General features: G+C 42.6%; 1 pseudogene; it reads left to right on the top strand.

Annotated features, from left to right (window-relative positions):
* Window positions 1–8,686: 8,686 nt before the first annotated feature.
* On the top strand, window positions 8,687–15,958 carry LOC147454766 (uncharacterized; annotated as a pseudogene).
* Window positions 15,959–16,311: the final 353 nt, after the last annotated feature.

Here is a 16,311-nt window from a genome sequence, read left to right as displayed (position 1 = left end):
CGAGATGCTTGATGAAATCTTGAGATCTCCATGCCCGATCATCTTGCCCCTTCTTGATTACTACCACTCTTTTGATGTAAGCATCTTTATTCTGTTCTAGCTCAATGTTTCCATCTTTATCCTGTTTTAATCAATCCATCTAACTCTGTAAAAAGCCGCTATGAGCGGCTACTGTTGTTAGTATCATATTAAAAAAAAAGGTTTGTAATTTCCTGCTTCACTACCATGGCAAGTGTTTCTTTCCCCATGTTCAGTCGAAAGAAGGGAGAAGATCTCACCACCGACGTTTTGGATGATTTCGACATTGCTTGTGTGGTCTCCAACAAAGATGACGACGCTTCACGACTTCCAATTTTTCCTCTACTGATGAAAGTAGAGGCCATGTCCTGGTACAATGCATTGCCCCAGGCTACCAAGAATGCATGGGATGTGTTACGGGCTGCCTTTGTAAAGAGGTTTGGTGGAGGCACAACCTCGGCGAAGCTATGGCAGCTACTGACGGAATTGAAGCAGGGAGGTTTGCTAGAGTATGCCACCTACGAGTCCAAGTTTGTGGACTTATGGGAGAGATGGATTGCCTCATTGGAGGAAGGCGAAGGAGCGCCTAATTTCCTGAAGAAGGAAGTAGCCCGCCTTAAAGACAAGAAGCTGCGCATGCAAGCAAGAGTAAATGAGTCAGAGGAAACAAGCTCGGCCCGACCAACCCCAGTGACTGCAACGGCCAGTCATAGGGCCCAACCGCAAGAGGCATCAGAGGAGTAGCAAGACTTGCTAAGTCGCATCATTACCCAATTAGAGAGTTTATCCGTGCATTTGGTGCAGCAAGGGCATGCACCTGTCAGAAATCCAGAACAAGGAAGAGGACAACGAAGGAAAAACCAAGAGTACCACTGCTACAATTGCGGTGAAGACCAACATGGTATGTACTATTGCCCACATCCAAGAAGGCAGAATTTCAATAGAGGAGGGAAACAGAATCAGATCTCTCCACCGAGGAAAAGACCACCACCACCCAAGCAACCAATCTCACCTGTTCAAATCCCACCACCAACCGTGCAATCACAGCTAGCCCCACCAGTTCAATTCCTACAGCCACCGATGCAACCACCGCCACATTCATCACTTACACTCATCTTACGCCTGTTAAAGAATATGTCCATTGTGCTATGGGCGGCCGGACACTGACTATACTATGTTGTAAATATACTTTGGATAATAATTCAAAGAGAAGAAGAGTGAGAGCAGCACGTTGAATGGCTGCTGCTGCAGGGTAACGATTGTGTGTGTGTATGTCTCGATGTGTGTTGGTGTGTGTGCGTAGTCTTCTTTTCTACCTTCTCCATCACCTACGCACTCTACAAAGTGGTATCAGAGCTCAGTTTAAGGAGCTACAGTCAATACACAGATTTCCGCAGCTCTGGAAAACAGCCAAAAAGAGAGGTTTTTTTGTCATAACTCCCTCACCCGAACTCGGAATACAGTGATCCAGGAGTATATCTTTATGTTTTTGGTCATTCCGGATGCATTGGCATACTCAAATTTTCTAAAATTTGCAATTTTCTACAGCAAACAGCCAGATCACACAAGCATAGGAGATTTCCAGTTTTGCACTCGACATTAGATTTACAGGTTACAGGTGAAGAATTCAGCATTTACACAGGTTTTGGAGAGCAACATAGAGCTTTTGTATCATGATATTGTGTTATCGAAGATTATGTTTGGTTGTTGTGGGTCCGTTATGGACAGCCGCCTATGTAAGAAAGGCTGTGGGAAGAAGTTGAGGCAGTTATATTGTCAGATTGAGTACTTTGTGGTTATGTATGGATCTGCGGTTAATGTATTTTGGAAAACTGCAGCCTTTGTGAGGGTCGAGTGAGGTTTTTTAAAGCCTTGCCTTGGGAGCTTTGGTACCTTGGCAAGGTGGATTAGGTACTGGAGCAAACCCCCGACTGGCCCCGCGAAAGACCTCATATGTCGTTTACGACTATGGGAAAAAGGTGGATGTCTGGATATGTGGTACAGGACAGCATATGGATTTCATTTGCATACAGGTCCATGTGGACATTGTTTTAGAGTATTTATGCATAGTATTGAGTCAGTCTGTGGCAAAGTGAGTCAGTGGATTTTCCCTTGGCAGTGAGAGATTTTCTGTCAGTGTTTATGAGCACTTTAGTTGAGATTGTCACTTGAGATATTGTCCAAATACAAACGGAACTCTGCTGAAATTTTGTCAAAATCCTTTGGAAGAAATTGAGAGAGTGAAGATGGCAGAAAGTTCAACTTAAGTCACACAGATTGTTGGAGAGAAGCTGACCAGAGAGAACTACAGCATATGGTCTTACAGGATGGAGAACTTTATCATGGGCAAAGGTTTATGGGACTACATTACAGGTGAACAAGAGTGTCCCGAGGTTGGTTTGGAACCAAACAGAGAGAATGTTGAAGCACATAAAACATGGCAAGCAGGAGTAGAAGCTTACAAGAAGTGGATCGTTCCACGAGAATTCAAGGAAAGTGATGCATTGGATTTCACTATGCATTAGTGACTTCTTTATACCAAATGTGAAGAAGGCTCAATCTCCAAAGAAAGCATGGGAGATACTAGCAAGAATGAACAGCTCCAATCCACGAAAAGTTCACTTGAAGCAAAGTTTACATTGTGTATGGCGAGGAAATAGATCCATATCAGATTATGTGACAGAGATAAAGCAAATACAGGAAGATCTTGCGAGCATTAATGTTGAAGTTTCAGATGATGACTTAGTTTCAGTGACATTGAATGGTTTGGGACCGGAATACAGGTCATTGGATACATCTATATCTGTTCAAGAACACATGCCTGATTTTGAAGAGTTAGTAAACCTTTGTTTGCAAGAAGAGGTGAAGTTAGGCAAGTAAGGTCCTTCTACATCAAATAACAATTCCAGAGATCAGGTTTTTTACTCTAGAGGTCGTGGAAACAATAGAGGTGTAAGAGGAAACTATGGTCGTGGAAACAATGCTGGAAGAGGTCAATGGCAAAACCAACAAAGTCAAAGTTACAATGATTACAGCCAAAAAGGCAGGGTGAGAGCCCGACCTCATGGACGTGGAGGTGGATGATTTGTACATCCTCAAAGAGATGGATATTGTAACAGATGTGGCATTTATGGTCACTTTGAAAGAGAATGTTACCCAAGGCTAAATCAAAATCGTGATCGTGGTGGAAGAGGCCGAGGTTATGGCAGACATGGAGGAAACTTTGCTGGATACAATCCTCATGATCAAAATATATATGACAATAGATCAAGTGGACATTTATTTCCTATGGAGCATGTTATTGGAAGCATGGTGGAGCCACATCATACAGATGATTGGTATTTAGATAGTGGTGCCACAAATCATATGACTTATCATGGTGAATGGTTTGACAGAAAAGAGAATTTAGAAGAGGATGAGTTTGTCGCTATAGGTGATGATACTATGCATCGGATTACGCATGTTGGTTCAGTTCCATTGCTAGAAAAAGACGGGACATACAACACATTGGGAGATGTTCTATATGTGCCTTCAATCACAAAGAATTTAGCATCAGTTGGACAGATGACAGATCAAGGGTTGCAAGTCTGTTTTAATCGTTATGGCTGCTTCATAGAGGAGTTTCACAAAGGCAGACCAGGAAAGATATTGGCACATGGAAGAAAGAAAGGTCGCTTGTTCTCATTGGAAGCTGGAGATCCATTGGGCAGAGTTATGGCATAAGAGGATTGGTCATGTCAATTTTAGAAGACTAAAGCATATGCAATCAAATCAAATTGTACGTGGATTACCAAAGTTTGGCAGATTGAATTTTGATCATGTTTGTGAAGCTTGTCAATTTGGAAAGCAATCTCGTTTACCATTTCCAAAGAGGGGGAGAATTAGCCAGAGTCCTTTGGAAATTGTTCATTCAGATATTTGGGGACCTTGTGATCATGCTACGCCAAATGGTTGTCAATATTTTATCACATTCACCGATGATTACAGCAGAATGACATGGGTTTACTTTCTGAAGGCAAAGTCAGAGACATTTGAGGTATTCTTGGAGTTCAAAGTTATGGTTGAGAAAGAGAATGGTTGTCAAATTAAATGCCTACGTACAGATGGAGGGGGAGAGTACATGTCACATAGTTTTGATGATTACTTACATGAACAAGGCATAAGAAGACAGATTACTTGCAGATACACACCACAACAAAATGGAGTTGCTGAGAGAAAGAATAGAGTCATAGCAGAGATTGCAAGAGCCATGATGAATGAGATGAATATGCCATTAACATATTGGGTTGAAGCAGTTCATACAGCAGTACACATTATGAATTGAACACCAACAGCTGCCATTCATGAAATTTCACCTTATGAGAGACTTTATGGGATCAAGCCAACAGTGTCTTATATGAAAGTTTTTGGATGTGTTTTCTATGTTCATGTGCCAAATGAAGCAAGAAAGAAGATGGAGCCAAAGGCAGTGAAGTGTATATTCTTGGGCTACCCAGTTGAAAAGAAAGGTTACAAGTGTTATGATCCTACGACAAGACAAGTTTATGTCAGTAGGGATGTCGGATTTTGTGAGCATGAACCATGGTATAAACCAAAGCCAGTGATGATAGAAGATGAGTATGAAGAGCAAGAGAATGCACGTCATGTTGTTGATAAGCCAGGACCATCAACAAGAACTATTTCAGGACCACATATGGCAGAGGAGAGTACAGGAAGTGTCAACTCATGGAGTGGTCGTTTGCGAGATAAGAAGCAAGACGATAAAGGCAAGAAGAAAGTGGTTGAGGAGAGTTCTGGAGATGAAAGCCTCGATGAAGAACATGGTTTACCACATTTGAGGACACCTGGCAGTAAGAATATTGAGAAATATGTAGCCCCATATGCAAGAGTTGAAGAGAAGAGTGCACCTCAGTTGAGAAGATCAGAGAGGGTGCGTTATCCAGTTGATAGATTGACATACAATGGTTACATGCGTACACATTATGCATACATGGTTTCACGTGTGCAACAGAAAGAGCCTACATGTTTTCAAGAGGCAATTGAAAAATCAGAATGGGAGTCAGCTATGGATGATGAGATGGATGCTCTTGTGAAGAATGACACTTGGGATTCGGTTCGCTTGCCATGTGGAAAGAAAACAATTGGTTCAAAATGGGTATACAAAGTCAAGTGCAAGTAATATGGTAGTGTGGAAAGATACAAAGCGAGGCTTGTTGCTAAAGGTTATGCACAAACAAAAGGTCTTGATTATGATGAGACATTTAGTCCAGTGGTGCAAAGATGACAACAGTCAAATTGGTGATAGCAATGGCAAGTATGTTCGGTTGGAAGTTATGGCAAATGGATGTCGATAATGCATTCTTGAATGGTGACTTGGAAGAAGAAGTTTATATGATACAGCCAGAGGGGTATTAACACCCAAAGTTTCCATATTATGTGTGTAAGTTGAAGAAAGTATTGTATGGTTTGAAGCAAGCATCTAGAGCTTGGTGTGAAAAGATAACCAGATTCTTGAAGAAGATTGGATTTAAATAGTCTACTGGTGATTACTCATTGTTTTTGAAGCATGTGATGGAGAGATCGTCGTTATTGTTATCTATGTTGATGACTTAATTCTCACTGGAAGTCATGATGAGCAAATTTTGCATGTCAAGAAGAGTTTGTTGAGAGAATTCAACATGAAGGACCTTGGTGAGTTGAGATATTTCTTGGGAATTGAAATTGTCGACACTTTATCAGGAATTTGGATGATACAAAGACAATACGCGCTAGATAAGCTTGAGAAGTATGGAATGACAGCGTGCAAACCGGTTGATACACCTCTTGATCAAAATGTGAAGTTGTTTGATGATGGACATTACATTGAGGATGTCACTATGTACCGCAAGATGGTTGGAATCCTTATTTACTTGACAATAACAAGGCCAGATTTGAGTTATGCAGTGGGTGTTGTGAGTCAATTCATGCAAAAGCCATGTAAAAGTCATCTTGATGCAGTGAGACGGATTATGAGATATGTGAAAGCCACTGTCAGTAATGGAATGTTTTATGAAAAGAATGGGAAGCTTTGTCTTTATGGTTACACAGATGCAGATTGGGTAGGAGATTTTATGGATAGAAGATCTACAAGTGGTTATGCATTTTCCATTGGCAATGGTATGATAAGTTGGAGTAGCAAGAACCAATCAACTGTAGCATTATCAAGTACAGAAGCTAAATATCGTGGAGCAACTTTGGCAGCATGTGAAGAGTCATGGTTGAGAGTACTTATGGTAGACTTTGGTTTTGACTATCTTGACAGTGTCATTATATATTGTGACAATATTAGCAGCATCATGTTGGCAAAGAATCCAATTTACCATGCTCGCACCAAACACATTGAGGTACATTATCACTTCATTAGAGAAAAAGTTTTGGCAAGTGAGATTGATTTGGTGTATGTGAAGACAAATGATCAAGTTGCGGATATATTCACAAAAGCTCTTGGAAAGGAGAAGTTTTGCTACTTTCGTGAAGCATTGGGAATCCATCATATGCAAGCTCACTCTGAGCTTGAGGGGGAGTGTTAAAGAATATGATGTTAAAGAATATGTCCATTGTGCTGTGGGCGGCCGGACACTGACTATACTATGTTGTAAATATACTTTGGATAATAGTTCAAAGAGAAGAAGAGTGAGAGCAGCACGTTGAATGGCTGCTGCAGGGTAACGATTGTGTGTGTGTATGTCTCGGTGTGTGTTGGTGTGTCTGCGTAGTCTTCTTTTCTACCTTCTCCATCACATGCGCACTCTACAACGCCCACCGCCAATTGGTACCCGCACACCAAGTACCATTGGTCTTGCAGAAAAGGTCAAGATGAAGATAACACAAGAAGGATCAAGCGAGAATTTTATTCAAAGGACGGAAGCAGTGGAACAAGAGGTTAAAGAATCAAAAGATGCTACCCCAGTGGGGGAGGTAAGTTAAGAAATTGGTGTTACAAAGGTAAGTACATCTTTAACCCTGGATGAAATAGGCACCAAAGCAATCAATCGACAGCATTGGGCACTAAGGGTAAGAAGGTGTAAAGTGTTGATCAGACCTCGCCAGAGTAAGAGGAATGCAAAGGGCATGAAAGATACAAGAGAAGAGGAAGACCGACCTACTAGCAAGGCTTTGCAGAAGATGGACAACATATCGAGCAAAGGGGAGGGCTTTGAAAACAGAAGCCTGTGCACCAGCATGGACCAAGGACATTGTAGCAAGCTAAAGGAATCTTGTATCAAGGAAGTTTCACTAAAGGACCATGAAAAGGAGGTAAGCAAAACTGAAGGTTTGGAGTTGTATATTGCTCCAGAGGCTTCACAGCCGAGCAAGACTTTATTGTGTAGTGTCATAGACTTAGAGATGGGTAATGCCTCTAGTCTAATGAAAGATGTTATAAACTTGGAGATGGGTAGTGCCTCCAGTTTATATAAGGATGTTCAGAGTAAGTTTGATGATCAATATGTTGCCAACCTTTTAAGGATGTTCGGGAGTCCTCCACAACACAACATTGTGTTTGCATGGGATGCATCAGACCTATGGCTATGGCGAGCCGCTATAACATATAGAGGTAAGATCAGCATGGAGATAAGAGTTAAGGAGCCATGGATAGACAAAAGGCTGATAGAATGCAAGAATGACGACCTCATTCCCAATTTGGTGCAATTTTTTACAAAAAGTGCATCCTCTCTTTGGAGAGAGGTAAGTGGATCACGTTTGTATTTAAGCCGCAAGGTAGATGGCTTACTATCAACATCAGAAAAGACAGTTGACATGTTTGAGCACACCCAAGGGAAGCATGATGTTCTTGCAAGTTTTCCAGGTCGTGACAATAAGCAGGGTTCTGAAGACAAATGGAGCTCACCACACCAATAAGGTGGTCATATATGGTGAATTCTTGGCACACTCTTGGGAATCATAATTTTCAGTTCTGTCTTTGCAAGAGCCAAGATGCTCATTTCCCCTCTCGCTACTGGTGGTTACAAATTTGGTCCAATTTGGCACACTCTTGGTGGATTCTTGGAACACTCTTGGGAATCATAATTTTCAGTTCTGTCTTTGCAAGAGCCAAGATGCTCATTTCCCCTCTCGCTACTGGTGGTTACAAATTTGGTCCAATTTGGCATGCAAATTTTATTGTTCGGACACTGCGGACAATGATCCTATTTTTCACTTGGGATCCAGGAGGACACTGGCACAAAGTTCTGGAAGCCATGGGCTTCCCATTTGATCAACCGACACTATTCCAAGGAACAGGCTATCACCCGGACCTGTTGCAGACTCATGAATATCCGAGAAATCTCACCAATGGCCAAATGGAATGGCTATTTCAGAAGGCAACTCGATATCGGCTCCTACTGCTCAGCTGAAGAAGAATCAGAGTCAAGGCTAAAGACATGAATGCCTCTAGCCAAAAGGGGAGGGCTAATGATAGCCGATTTATGGAAATCAAAGAAAAAAAACAGAAAAAAGGTTTATTTTTCCTCTGCCGGAGCCTTGGCAACACCGTTCGAAGACTCGGAAATGCCTGGTCAACCTCACGACGTTGGTTTTTACTGGCATGGCGTGGTCACATGCCCCCCCCCCCCCCCCCCCCCCCCCTCTCGATTGGCCGGCCTAATCACCCTCATGCCCTCGCTCGTCCATGCCCCAGCCTAGTAGGCCGCCCTCGGTTTCACTCTCCCTTCTCTCTCTCTCTCTCTCTCTCTCCCCCTGTAGTTTTATTCCCCAGGCGGGCATCGAATGAAATATCCCACTCACTCTCTCGCTCATTTTCCCTACACACCTCCTCTTCCCCTCTTTTCCTTCTCGGAACCCACTTTCTCTCCCTCATCCACTCCTTCTCTCTCACTGACAACTCGCTCTCTCTAGCTCTTTTTGTGGCCGCATGGCCGCAGGTGGCCCGACAATCCTCTCTCTCTATCTCCCTCGTGGCCTACAAGAGGCCGAGCACACACACTCTCTCTCTAATATCCTCTCTCTCTTACCCACACCCCGTTGACCCTCAATGACCCCCCACCTTATTTGCCACCCTCCGCCAGGAGTGGACTTGCGTTCCCCCCCCCCCCCCCTCCTCGCTTTCTCTCTTGCACTCCCTCTGTGTCGAGCCCATAGCCGCATACGAACTCACTCTCTCCCGTATTCTTATCCACACGCTCACCACCTCTCTCTCGCTTTCTCCCTCCCTCGCTCTCTGTGCAAGCCAATAGCCAGATATTATCTCTCTCTCTCTCTCTCACCCACACACCCCTCACCCTTCCCTCGGCCTCACTTTCTCCCTCCCTTGGCCCGCTATCCCCTCTCCCTCTCTCCCCACCCCATTGACTCTCTCCCCTCCTCTCGTCCTTGAGCTTCCATGCAAAGCAAGGGATAATATTCCCTCTCTCTCTCTCACCACACACCCTACCTTGCCCCACTCCATTGCCAAAACACTCCCCCCCCTTCCCTCGCTTTCATGTCGACGCCCCACAAGGCCCAGACCACAACCCGTTTTTTTCCCTCTCACACTCTCTCTCTTGCTCTCAGTCCACCTCTCGACTCCAGCCCGAAGGCGCAAAACTGATGCTCTCTCTCTCTCTCTCTCTCTCTCTCTCTCTCTCTCTCTCTCTCTCTCTCTCTCTCTCTCTCTCTCTCTCTCTCAGGCATGTACAGGCACATCCAAGCTCTCTCTCTCTCTCTCTCTCTCTCTCTCTCTCTCTCTCTCTCTCTCTCTCTCTCTCTCTCTCTCTCTCTCTCTCTCTCTCTCTCTCTCTCTCTCTCTCGCGGTCTATGCAGCGCCACCACACACACGCTCATACACACACACGCTGCACACACACCCTTTTTCCATCACCATCCCCCCCCCCATCCTCCCGTTCACAGTCTGCAGGCCGCCAACTGAAAAAAGAGAAAAAAAATAATAATAAATAAATAAATAAATAAATAAATAAATAAATAAATAAATAAATAAATATATATATATATATATATATATATATATATATATATATATATATATATATATATATATATATATATATATATATATATATATATATATATATATATATATATATATATATATAAAAGACATATTACCCCCCGTTCCCAAGCATGCTCACACACACACACATACATATACAAATAACATTCACCTACACATATATACACACACTCACGCTTACGCACTCACACATATACACACACGCCTGCCCACATATACACACACACACATACACACGACACGCGAATACGCACACACCATAAAAAATACAAAAAAAGAAGAAAAAACCAAAACGACATCGACATCGACAAGGAAGAAGGCGGCCAAAGCACACACTGCCGACACCGAAGCGAAGAAATGTGCCGAAGGCATGTCCCGGCCGACCTCGAAAAGACATACGCACTACACTGATGCACCGGCAAGCCAATCATTCGCCGCCATCACGCAACCATGACACCATTTTCAGTAAACCATAGGTTATCATCATCATTTTTTCAGTTTTCACCCAAGCCTTGTAAAATTCCCAATTTGTAAATTCCCTCTTTCTAGGTGATGGTCACAAAGGCCCACCTAGAGGTTTTCATTTTAATAACTCCCAAGACAAAGCAAGGGTCAACCACACTGGGCCCACCGCCTTGCTTTGTCTCCCCGATTAGCTTACCCTAATCAAATCGGGATTACCCTGATCCAAGCAGCCAACACCTATAAAAGGGCACTGAGAGGTCACTATCGAGGGGGGGCAGTTTATGAGAGGTCAGCACTTGGTAGAGTTTTAGTGAGAGGAATTGACATTATTGGCATTACGGGGAGGGGACTTGTGTGATGGTTTGTTTTGGGAATTGCACCATGTGAAGGGAGCTACGTCCACCTCTTGACTCCAATGGTCGATGCGCATACACATAGACATCCTTGGTAGCGAGTTTCACATCATCGAGTCGTCTCTAGAGAACGCACCAAGTAGATTCACCATCTCTTCTCTCTACCTCTCTATCACTGCGGTGTGCCACCTCGCCGGAAGGAAGGGCATTGTAAATATTGCAAGAAATAATTCTCCCTCACACCCCCGAGGGTTTTCATCATTTGTCAATCTCTCTCTCTCTCTCTCTCTCTCTCTCTCTCTCTGTGTGTGTGTGTGTGTGTGTGTGTGTGTGTGTGTGTGTGTGTGTGTGTGTAAGTTTGCGGTGTTCATATCACTGTGGTCTGCATCCTAGCCGCTCAAAGATAGGTGGTGCCCCCTGTTCGCTTTACCGTGAGATCGGCTCGAGGCGTGCCATTGGCCCCCGGCGTTTTACAGGCCGTCGGGGTCCATTCACAAAATACATGGAGTCCCTAATAGATAGTGCTTCCATGTGTCTAGGGCATGTAGAACAACTAAAAGATCTTATTCATATATGTTTAGGACCGGTTCATCGATATTGAGCCTTCGGCTCTTATATGCTATTCCATGCCCTTCTTGAAGCAAAACTGCTCAAAGGCAGTCACCACAAGAATCACATTGGAACCCAAATGGCTTTGAGAAACCAAAATCATAAGCATTACTTGGGAGGTAAGCTTCTCTTTGAGCTTGTCAAAAGCATTTTTCTCTTTAGCAGTCCATGAGTACTTAATGTTCTTCTTGGTTAAGTCATGTAATGGTCCTACTATTTGAGAAATTTTTGCTATGAAGCATCTATAGTATGCACACATGCTAATAAAGCTTCGTAGCTCATGTAGATTCCTTGGATTAGGCCATGCTTTTATCACCTCCAACTTTGATGGAGCCATACGGATACCATCTTGAGGAATAAAATGACCTAAGTGTTAAATCTCTTGGAGAAAAAATTCACTCTTCTTTTGATTGATAAAAAGCTTGTTCTCCCTCAAAACTTGAAAAATTACCTGGAGATGTTGCTTGTGTTCTTCCAATGACTTGGAGTAGATGATGATATCATTAAAGAACACTCCAATAAACTTGAGGTGGGGTCTAGAATTTTTCTCCATTAAATGATTGAGCATGGTTGAGGCATTTGTCAAACCAAAAGGCATGACCAAATATTCATAAAGACCCAAAATTGTACAGAAAACGCGGTCTTTACGATATCTTCATTCACCATCCTTATTTGATGATAGCCACGTTTAAGGTCAATCCTACCGAAGTAGATCAAATCTTGTATCTTATCAAAAAAATCTTCTACCTGCAGTATGGGAAACCTATTCTTGATAGTGATACAATTTAGTGCTCGATAGTCCACACACATGCAGTATGTACCATCTTTCTTTTGCACTAAAAGGACTAGAGACCAAAAGGGAGAGGAGCTAGGCCTCATGATCCCTTTGTCTACCAGCTAATGCACTTTTCTCATAATCTCCTCTTGTTGAGCTTGAGAAACTCTATAAGGAGGTTTATTAGGTGGTGAGCTTCCAGCTAGAAGCTCTATCATATGGTCATCATCCCCTCGTTTTGGAGGTAACTCCATAGGGATGTCGTCTATAAAAATGTCTTGGAATCTATTTAGAAAATTGGACAAATCTAGTTCTTCTTGATTCCTACCACTTTGTTTTGTTAAAGCATTAGCATCATTTAGAGACTCTCTCACAAAAATCATGTACGAGGAAACTTATCTTTCCATTGACTTATCAAAAACAGATGAATTTACAAGTGATATAGTACGATCAGACTCATTAGCATCTATATACATGCTCTTTTCCCTGTAGGTGAAGTAGATTCTCCTTTCAGGAAACTTCATGTTAGCAGCCATGTGGTTGAACCATGGTGCCCCTAGGATAACATCCTCATGTTGGAGAGGAGAGATAAAAAAGTCCTCTTCGTCAACGTAGCTTTGGACATGAAGCCTCAACTTCCCAATTAAGGGAGTAATGGAGGATTGCTATCCCTTGAAATCCCCATCGGTAGTTACAATATCTCCCATCTCAAAAAACCTTGAATTCCCAACTTAGTGGCCAGCTCTGTTGTTTTGAAGTTGTGAGTAGAGACAGGATCAAATAGGATGAAGACATCATGCTCTCTCACCTTCCCCCAAGCATATGAAAGGGATGATCCTTTGAAACAAGGAGCATCCTCTTTGGGAGCTTCAATCGTGGAAGCTCTAGGAGTCTCATTGCGGGCATTACTTTTGGGGCAAGAACGATAGCCATGTCCTTTCTCCCCACACTTAAAGCATTTGTGTTCTTTACGAAAAGCCTATAGCTCTTCAGGAGAGAGTTTTTTTTTACTTTTGTTAATTCCTTTCTCCTTCTTGTTGTTGTTGTTGTTGTTGTTGGAATTGCCTCGGGAAGAACTTTGAGCATTGTTCTTTCCCTTTGTATCATTTCGATCTTTGTTTTCCATGGGCTTGGCATTCCTTTTAGCCCCGTGTTGGAAATTGATACAAGATGCAACCATAGTGTGGTGGACAGACTCATTGGAGAACAGCCTTAAACTCTATCATTCAGTGAGCACTTTATCGTTGTCATCACTTGCCAAGAATTGCTTCATGATGGAAACTCATAGAGTTTTTCATGTCCTTGGGGCTTTGTCATTCCCATGGAGACTAGCCCACCATTGAGACGATCAGATTTTTGAAAGTGCATAGCTACATGACGTAGCTTGAAAGGCCGTGTCGAATTGTTGGATGAAGGCCAATACTTTGTCAGTAGCACCAAAGGTGCCATCATAAGTAATAAAAGAGAGAAGAGATACTCTTTCCTCCCTCTTTGAACTTCTTAAGCTTTTGGGACCTTCTCCAAGAGGGTAGGATTTGAGATGTCCTCTCCTCTTGTATTCTCTAGGAGAATATCCGTTGATTTTGTCGGAAGAGGAGGAAGGTGAAGAAGAAGGCCAAGAGGGTGACCTCTTTCTTGCCTTTTTCTTACTTTTTTCCCTCTCTTCCCTTTTGGAGTGACAAGGAGAAGGACTATAGGATGATATTTTTCTCTTGGGAGGAGTTGGGGATCATTGAGATTGCCATCTTTTTGGAGCTACATCTTCAAAGGAATTTGGAGATTCGCTTCTTTCTCATTCATTGGATTCCTCCTCTTCTCTTATCGGAGAGAGTCTTTTTTTGGAAGTCTCAACAAGAGGTTTCCTAAACTCTCTCTCTTCTTCGAGAGGAAGGGAAATCCCATAAGCACGAAGTTGTTGAGTAACTTCGGCTTGCAAGGCAGGGTTTCCCATAACTTATTGCAACCTACTAACCAAATAGTTGACAAACATTGGGGCATCATCAATAGCACCTTCATGTGCAAAATCAAAGCTTTTAATATACATTCGACTCTCTTGATTATTGTCAACCATGCTAATTAAACTTATGTGTATGCTACTTTGTGAATTGGTACCCTCAAAAACCTTAGCTGCTACTCTTCTTTACCTAGGAAAATTAGTTCTCAAGCATCCACACCCATGGTTTAGAGACTATTGATTGCAAAGAATAGTGGAGAGGGTCTAACATTGCCCAATTGATTATGGTTCATATTGAGCTTTCTAGTAGCTCAATAATGGTTAAGCCAAAGGAAAGCCTTGAGAGACTCCATTATTAAGTCTATAGTTCCCAACGGTGTACCTGGAATTAAGTCCTTTTCAGCCAAGATAATAGATCTATGTCCCACTTACACTATTGGAATGAATAGGTCCAACCTTTCATGGTCAACTGAAGGACCTCTCTTCTTAACCAAGAAAATACAAACCAATGGCTCTGATGCCAATGTAATGTAAATAGCCTATGAACATTGAGAATAGTGAAGTAAGAGAACTATAGTGAGCATTTTTATGAGACTACTTTGAGAAAATATAGGGTGAACTTAATTAGAAGTAGCAACATAACCATTATACTAAATTAACTTGGCATGAACAATACTTTGTAAGAGAGAGAATTAGAGAACTTGACAACATTTGAGAACCGGATTTATGTGGAGCCGGTCCCCCCTCCAAAAGCTTTTGTATTATAATTTCTCCCATAAAGAGAACTTGATACAATACAAGCTTTTTCCTTGAGACCTTGATGGTGCAATGAAGATAGAGAGATTCATGCACCACAATTATGCCCATAACTTAGCTAAATGAAAGCATTAACTTGTCCCCGGTCTCATCCCAAGACCTCAAATACATTCGAAGGTGGAGAGAGCTAGCACGGAATGAGGATAGGGAAGAGGAAGAAGAAACATTCTTACAAGAAAAAATAGTCCCTCACTTATCATCACTCTTCAGCATAGCATAATAGCATAGTAATGATGAAGAAGAAGATGACAAGCATTGAAGCATGGCTCTTGGTTGGATTTGCATTCCATAGCCAAGAGTGTTGGTGTAGGCTCTCAACTCCTCAACAAGCTTGGAGAAGGAGATGAAGTTCTTGCACTTAGCACTTCACACAATCTGTGTGTGTGTGTGTGTGGGAGAGTGTATATGTTGCAAGCTAGCCCCCTACATGCTTGGCTCGACGCCCTCTTGTAGCTCATGCCTTATGCTCATTGGCTCCTTCAAGCCTAAGTCGATTCAAGCAGTAGAGGTAGCCTTTGGACAAGTGTCCTCCTTTCCCCTTTGAGAGAGAGGGCTCGAATAATGAATAAACAATTAATTTAATTAAAACAAATGCTCATTGGACCCCTCTTTAGCCTAGCCAATAGGATTTAAGCACACCATGTCGCTAAGCATAACGAGAACCTGACATGTGTCCTTGTGCCCCTTGGGGAAGGGGTGCCCTTTGGGTGAGTGAGATGTTAAGTCAAACATTCCCCTAGCTTTGGGGTTCGCCCTCCTTTGTAGGGTTCCTCTTTGACTCAAGCCCCTCAAGCACCTTACCCTCTAAGCATGGGAATCTTCTCAAGCACCTTAGTCCAGCACGTACATGCTTAGCATGAGCATGGGTTCTCTCTCTCTCTCTCTCTCTCTCTCTCTCTCTCTCTCTCTCTCTCTCTCTCTCTCTCTCTCTCTAGCTTCAAGGGATCGCCCCCTCCTTGTAGGTATTTGGGTTGACCTTCAAGCACAAGCCTTGCTTAAAGCATGCACCTTTGTTATCAAGCATCACATGCCTTTTAATCATCAAGCACATCAAGCATAGGCCTAGCTTAACCTAAGGTCTAAGGACTTTTACACTAACCTTTGGAGGTCTTTAATGAAGCTAACCCTAAGCTCTTTGAAGTTCCTTTAGTTAGCATTGCTCTTTGATAGACCATCTCTCATTCGGGCCCATTGACTTTGGTTCCGTGGTGAGATAGATCCATAATCACATGTCTATATTCTAATTCTTGTTCCCATTTATTCTCCCACATTAAGTGATTAGTTTAATATGAGAAAATCATTTGGGTTAGTAGAT

Source organism: Adiantum capillus-veneris, chromosome 7 (genome assembly GCF_014529385.1).
Source record: "Adiantum capillus-veneris isolate H3 chromosome 7, ASM1452938v2, whole genome shotgun sequence".
NCBI lineage: Eukaryota > Viridiplantae > Streptophyta > Polypodiopsida > Polypodiales > Pteridaceae > Adiantum > Adiantum capillus-veneris.
Note: the sequence above shows the minus strand (reverse complement) of the source record. Positions and strands in the feature narration are given on the sequence as shown.